Below are 8,288 nucleotides of genomic sequence, written 5' to 3' on the forward strand. Positions count from 1 at the left end.
AGCAGAAAAATAAAAAATAAATAAATTGATAGGCTGGTGCTGAAATAGATATCAGTCATGACAGATACAGTTACTCACAATCACTTCCTCTTAAGTGATTGCAAAATAAAAGCGCGAGAACGTTTATTGCAGCAATGCTTTATGTTGAGTTTATTGAAAGCTTTTACTTTGAAGAGTTCTGAAGGACATTCAAAAGAGTCTCTGTCTTGCTTGACACACCTCTGGGAAGAATGTAGAAAGTTGCGTGGCGCTGCAGAGAGCCCCCCAGTTGCGGTAGTGCATGGATCATGCGTAATATTCATCCAGCCAATGATCACGAACCGTTCACAGCCTGTCGGCACGGAGAGGGAGTGGGGCGGACCAGGGACAGGAGATTGCGGAGCGACTGGCCCGCTGAGGTCGGTCAGTGATTGTTTCCTCTGGCGGGATGAAGTCTGACGCTCCGCATGATCCACGATAAGATTAATGTCAATAAAGCATGCTGTCAATATTTTAGAGACCCCCCCAATATATCACAAATCATGCTTTTAGGGGAGCTCATGTCTGAATAGTTTTAGAATTTCCTCAGGGAAATGAAAATAAGCGTCCATAGGTTTATGAATGCGGAAACGCGCACACACACTGCAGCACGTGCCTTATTGTGAGCATGTGCAAAAGTGTCCTTATAATCAAGTAACAAGGAAGGAAAAATATACGCAGTTAATTGGAAGTGATCTTCCAATCTTCCTAACGGGAGTCCCGCACAGTACTGAGCTAAACATGCACATGAGTGTACAAGGATTTGAAATAATTTGACTTTGTTCTGGCCGCCGTATAACGGCTTAAATCTGGCATTTGTTTAAAAATTCAGCCAACAGTGTATGACTACTGCTTTATTGGACGCAGATTACAAGAGTAAGTTGAAACTTTAAACTTGATGAGGATGATAAGAATTAGAAATTAGAGATAATAATGCAGACTGTATTTTATGATAGTGTCTTTGGTTCTGGTTCAGCATTGTGTGGGTCTGGTTACAGTGGTCATCATCATAATAAGACATTTCCTCCATAACTTGGTGCAGAAAATGTGTTCAGAATGCAGCAAATTAAGTGATTAATGCGCAAAGTCGTTAATTTTATAATATTTACTAGTTTTATCTTGTGGTTGAGGGGGGATGGGGGGGTGGGGTACAGACACCTATGTTTTTCCACTTCAAGCACGGGTTCCAACGTCCATCATCCTCACCCCTAAGACCTGCTCACAGCTTCCTTTGTCAGTCACCTCCCATCTCTACAGTTATGTGTAACAACATGACTTGACTATTTACTGTTTAGATTGCACACAGGGGTCAGACAGTACGTAATCCCTTTTTGCAATCACTCTGACCAATACTGTTGTGTGTGGTGCCTCTCTGTGGCTGCTGCTGGAACTACACTCAGCATCTGGCAGATGAATGGCAAACCCTCACAGCAGCTTCAGCATGGTTTTACCCTTGGAAATTTAAATCATAACCTCTTTTTTCAGAGATGCTCTTTGGTGTCAGATGTGAAAGGCCTCCTTGATCTGACAATCTTGTGATAAATGTAAGTTCAGGTGTGTAGTAGGGGGAGACCGGGGGCAATTGTAACAATTTTTGGTTTCTTGGTTGTAACTCAAAAACTTCTTGAACTACTTGGATACAGTTTTTATAGAGGTAACTTGTACCTGTGTTTTACTTGTTAACAGTCATCAAATGTTTTTACAAGCAATGTTAAAGTCACAATATTGATTCAAACCCTTGATGTAAAATGTTACATCTGCCCCCACCTGCAGGGGCGATTGTAACAGCATATGGGTTGCAATTGTAACAACACACATAATTCCTTCATAAAGATACCAAGTATCAAAATAAACTACCAAGAATATAGATATAGTTAAAACAATTTAAGATCCATTGATATTACTGCTTTAAACTTCTTTTTTATTAAGTGGTACAAGGACACATGACAAATGTCATAGCATTGAGTTGCCCTCAACACATCATTCGAGGCGACCTCCCCATCAAATGGATCCCCAAATTGAGAGGCAAAAACTTGAACCTCTGGACTATGCCCCTAGTAAAGTAGGTACATAAATGTTTAAACTGAACATTATTAGAAAGATGCTATCATCTATTCTAAACAATGTTGATCTCTTGATAAATATGTTGATAGATTATTATTAGAGTATTTAACATTGTGACAACTTCTCATTTGTAAACACTGAAGATACTGAAAGCATGAGCAATTGGCTCTTGGTGGGAATTGAACTCTGGTCCCCAGAATGAAAAGGCTATTGGACTATGCTGCAAAAGACATATTATATAATTTATATATATCTATATATATATAGATATAGATATTTAAACTGACCACAAACAAACATATATTTTTATGTTGTTTCTAAGCCCGACACTATTTTAATTGGTCTCCGTAACTCCTCCATGACAAGCTACCCTGCTGGCTAGAAACAATGAAGTTTATATTTGACAAAGATATCAAATGTTAGACAACAGAATGATGATCAAAAAAAGACAGATTTAAATTCATAGATATTAATGGTTATGACAGTATGAGAAAAATACTGTAGATGAAAAAAATTACTTTCATAGCTCAAAAATGACTCTTGGCTGAAAAACTTTGACAAGAATGTCTCATCTGCTTGTCCTTCGGCAGGCAGAGAGGGATGGTCACAGAGCGCGTTCATGATAAGTTTCATGGTTCTGTCTTGTTTCTGATTGGTGCAATTTGAGATGTTACAATTGCCCCCAGTCTCCCCTATCTCTTTCAATTGTAAAACTGAACAGGAATCACCTGAATGCAGGGCTGTAGACAGTATAATGGACTTGGTGTCCTCAATAGTAGCTGCAACCCTAACTGATGTCTTATGAATATGTATTACATTTATTCTGGAGCAGCGATTCCCAAAGTGTGGTGCGCGCACCCCTGGAGGTGTGTGAGGTGCCTCTTGGGTATGGAACATCCAAAGTGACAGAACTGAATGAAAGAATAAATAAATGTGGAAATAAATGCAAGAAAGAATGAATGAATAAAAGAAAAAATAAATAAATGCAGATATATATCAAAGAAAGAATGAATGAATAAAAGAATAAATAAATAAATGCAGAAATATATCAAAGAAAGAATGAATGAGTAAAAGAATAAATAAATAAATGCAGAAATATATCAAAGAAAGAATGAATGAATTGCTTTTGCCTTTCCCCAAGGAGACCTATTGTCATTGCTTTTTCCTTCCCCTTCCTTAACTGTCAATCAACGTGCTGTGGCCCGCCCACTAAGTCTAACTAATCACTCACAGAAGTATTTCTCTCCATTATCAGAGATGTATAAAAGTTTGATACACACTCCATACCAGTTGGTGGGGGTAATGCACCAATTCGTTGTTTGCCAACTGACAATAAAAGCACAAGGAAGAAGAAGAAGAAGAAAAAGCTAATGTTAGACAGAACCAGCACATGTCAATGTGATCTAAATGCAGAAGTCCATTTACCGGAGATAACTGTAAGAGAGGGAGAGGAAGAGGGCGGAGAAGCAGAGGTGTTGGAGGTGCAGCCAGGGCAAGGAGAGGCAGAGGACCTACCTAGAGTGATGGCTCAATAGAGGACGAAGAAAGAGTGGATGCCCTCCAAAGGAACCCGAGGGCTGTTACCGAGGTTTGTATTTATACGGTTGTTGTAACGTTATTATATTCTGACCTGTTTGCACTTTATGACAAACCCCACCACACAGTGATAACGTTATTTACATAGCAGCTCTGTGCACATGTACCCCTGGTACTGTAACGTTAGATAGTAGTAACATGTCATTTACTGGGCAACAGTGATTATATGAAGCCATATTATACAAGTTGAGCAAACACTGGCCAGCCCGCAAACCCTAATATGCAGTACCATGTTGCCAACATAATGTCATGCAACTTATAAAGCCTTATTTTATCAGAATCACAAATTCTTTATACATAGCCAAGGGGAAATTCTTGGTCACAATTGCTAAGCTTGCATGTCAATTAAATATAAAAATTATGAAATCTAAATCTAAATAAAGGTAACGTGGACATGTAAAGTAATTTACAGCATCAACTGAAGTGTAATGATAAATAGTAGTAGTGCATTAAATATTAATAGTAATAATGAGTACCGGTATATTTCATTTGGAATGGATACAATCTTAAAAACAACATCGAGACAGAGTATTGAAGCAGAGAATGTTGCATATTGAGTATTTTTCCCTGTGTCCTCTTTCTTCAGACTTCTTCTTCAAGAGATGACCCTTGAAGAACACAGAGCTCTCCACCCTTCTGCTGGAGAGGCAGCCAGACCTGGTCTTCGATGCCTTGATGATGCATCAACGCAGACATGGTGCCCCACCTTCTGCCGGAGTGCCAGGAGTACCTTGGTGTACTTGTGTTAACTGTAGGGAAATGCTGTGGCCAGGAGCAAGCGAACTGTGTGAGCCTACTGCCACACTTCTCCCAGTAGTGCCTTGAAGAAGGCTTTATTCGCATTCACAAGCAGTACCGGGAGGACATTACGGCATTAGGCAACATCAGGGAGCCTGGGGATGACAATAGGGAGTATTGGTGTTGTGCCTATAGACACTTCATCTATTGGCAACATGGAGCTTTAGGACAGGGAAACCAACTTGTCGTCCCTAGTTGTTGTGTTTGGAGGATTAGAGACAAGTTCCCTGATCCTCAAGGACACTACACGGGTTTTATTCCTGGACTGTGAATTTCCTTCCAGGCCCTCTGGCATGGTCATACAGTTTCACACAAATACTCACAAACCTGCCTCAGCATCATCAAGGCATCAAACAAATGTACATAGTTAACATTTGATTTATTATTACATTTCTATATATATTTATTCATATTTCTCCCCTCTTTATTTAAATTTGATGTATGTTGTATAGTTATATGGTGTTATAGTTGTTCAACTGCAGTTCTATGGTATCGAAAAAATTAAAAGGTAAGAAATAGAAGCACATGTTTTTATTTTCATTATATACATTTGAACATGTGTTTAGAATTTCAAACTTACATAACATTTCCAATACCTATTTTAGTTATTTATATTTACATAATAGGGGACTGTAGCTGTAGCCTTACTTATCATTACTGTTCAAATTGTAAACTGTAATTTAGGCTACCTACTGAAAATAATATGCGCTGGTCACAGTGGACTTAGCAGAATAAGATGAAACGTGTACAAATTGGAAACACATGAAATAACCACTGTAGGAGGGTAGGAACAGAATTTAATGTTAATTTCTCTTTTTGAAGAGTAAAAGCTATGACTTTGTCAGTGAACTGAAGTTCTTTCCCTTGTGATCCTGCCTGACAAGTACCAGGACACATGCAAGGTAATCTCCTGTGGGGATCCTTCCACATCAGATACTGGTTGGAATAACGGTCCTGTTGAAGACAGTGCCATCAAACATAGTTACAGACTATATTAAATGTAAATATCATTCAGTGACATGTAATATGGTACAACATAGGCAACAAATTTGTGTAACATACCTAGACCTCTTCTGACTTGTCTCTGCAACAAGTCTGATGTGGCTGGTGCAGGTACGGGGGGCACCAAACCAAGCTGTCTGGGGTCACCTGGGAGAAGGCTCCTCCTTCTAGGCATCCCCACTCCACTTGTGAGTCTGTTCTTCACAATCCTTCTTTGCAACTCGGAAATGTATCCGTAGTTTTTTTCAGATTTCAAGGCATACCGTTCTTCTTATACAATCTTCTGAAACTGAAATTACACAAATTACAACCATTTAATATCAGTTTGTAAGTAGAACAAGAGAAAACCTTGAAAGTAAAGACAATGAATTGCATATAAAACATGGGCTGAATATTTTACTATGAATGGGAATATTATACAAGTGTAAAACGTACGTCTCTTTGCCGTCCAACGTTTTCATTGTTGGTCGGTTCCGGTGGAAATTGTAGTCCAAAGCAGCAAGCAGAACTCTTGCCTCATAAACTGGGGGGCTGAAAGCAAAGCGCTTGCTGGCATACATCAGGATATGATTCTGGAATGACTCTAGGTCTGCAGTCGATCTGTTAGAACAAACAAATACATACATACTTCTGTGTACATGAGCAGTAAGCATAAATATTACTAATATACATCAGTGTGAAAAAGTATAGCCACACTACCTGAATCGCAGATAGTTGTGAACATCTTTCTGCCACCTCTTATCGAGAACTATATCCACTAAAGCTTTGTGGCACTGGGAGTCTCTCTGGATCCACATCTTTCCCCGCATTTGATCCGATTCAAGGTGCCCGTGTTTGCAACTTCCCATAGTCCAGGTGTGAATGTTGAGACATGGTGAAGGATGCCAACCCATAATGCCTGCAAAACATAAAATTGCACTATAAATATGTCCTTAATATAGCAATTAATTAAATTACTCAAAGATATAATAAAATTGTGTGCTTACAAGAAAATGGTTGACTATGGTTCTTTGCACCATGCCATATGTCCAGACAGTGATGAATTCCAAGGGCCTTGTATTTGCCTTTGTCTGGGTCTATAAAGCGGTAAATAATGTCATATTACTATAATTTATATTTCTGTTATACACATGCATCCATACAATATATCACATGAATACTCACTCATAAGGGCACCAATCTGGGCATGAGCATCTGTGCAGATCTCCACTAGCTTTATTTCTGATGTAAGCTTGTCCGTACGTCATCTTCACAAAGGACATTCTGTGGTTCTGGGAAAACAGGGTCATGATCACAGGGAGAAGGCTCATCAGGAGCGTCTTCATGTGCAGGCAAGAAAGTCCATCGATAGAGTGTGCTTTCTTCAGTGCTCCACCCATTCTATTGAGGCACAAAAATCTGTAGTAAACAAACACCACAAAACAATTGCAAATTGAGACTGACAAATAACACACCGTATAGAAATCGGTGGAAGATGCTCTTCATCAGAGCTGAAACCATTCTGTCCATCATCTCTTTCAAGGGAGTAAGATGAAGCTTCATCTGCCCAATCAATTCTTTACATAATGACAACTTTCAGATAAAAACAAGTTCTCAAATAATATCACGGAAAAATAATAAATGTAATTAGGAAATACTACTGTTCATTGGGTCATTGAAAACATTTTCCTCCAAGTCCTCCTCAACAATGCTCATGTCATGTAAGCTGCAAAAAACATATTACAAATATATATTATGAACATTTGGAGAAAAGCAATACAGGGCTAAAAGTTATGATGTGTACATGTTACCTTTGTTCGAGGCCCTGAATTTCTGTGGCTTCTGGAATGACATCAAGATGCTCATCTCTGTAAAGAATAACCACAGCAAGTTGTGTAAATCCCACATATGCTCATTCAACAGTAGATATAGACCAAAAATAAAATAACACACTATTAAACACTAATCATAATGTTCATGTTTCTAATCAAAGCGACAAAATTATTATACTGTTATGCATGACTTACCGGTCTGTTCCACCTTAAGCACCAATGCTAGACAATGCTGGAGATGGGACTTGAAAAGGTTTTCTCTTCAAGGGAGTCGATGTTGCAGGACCTGTCTCGTAGCTGGAGAAACAGCAGCCTCAATAAATGAAGTGCTACTTGACTGTAATACATTACTGTACTTTAATCCACAATGTGTTACATCTTTGTAGGGTTTGCTCATCTTGCCTAATAAACTGAACATCCCAAAAACTATCACATCTAGTGCAAGTATGATCACCGACAGACAACATGGAAAACGTAAGCCAAGAGTGTGTAAAAATGTCCCTGTTTCTGTACCACAGTCCATTATAAACCACATAATGGGTAAGTTTACAAAGCCATAGTCAGGTGAGGATCGAGGGTGCTCTACAATATAATAATATAACACAAATAAGTACTGAGTGCCATAATTTGAGCTTGTAGTAACCTTTGTATGCACCGTAGAAGCAATACAAACAAATACGTTGTTTCTAATGTAAATTCTGACAATAAGCATAATTAGTCACTTGATAAGCACACAGTGTTGTTATCGTAATGCTGTTAGCAGTAAAAATACATGTTTTCCCCCACGGCAGTAAACATTTAGCTTGCTAATCTGAGCCACCATGCTCCATGCAATGTTACGTTTTTTTAGCTAATTGTAATCATCAGCTGATTGTCTCACAATCATAAAAGACACATTTCCGTTCACTAAACGAAGCCGAAGCGGCACATTTATCCCCACATAGCGAAGCCATAACACAGCGAGGGAGAAGAACCACATGAAACTATCCAACTACATAT

Source organism: Micropterus dolomieu, unplaced genomic scaffold (genome assembly GCF_021292245.1).
Source record: "Micropterus dolomieu isolate WLL.071019.BEF.003 ecotype Adirondacks unplaced genomic scaffold, ASM2129224v1 scaffold_271, whole genome shotgun sequence".
Taxonomy (NCBI): domain Eukaryota; kingdom Metazoa; phylum Chordata; class Actinopteri; order Centrarchiformes; family Centrarchidae; genus Micropterus; species Micropterus dolomieu.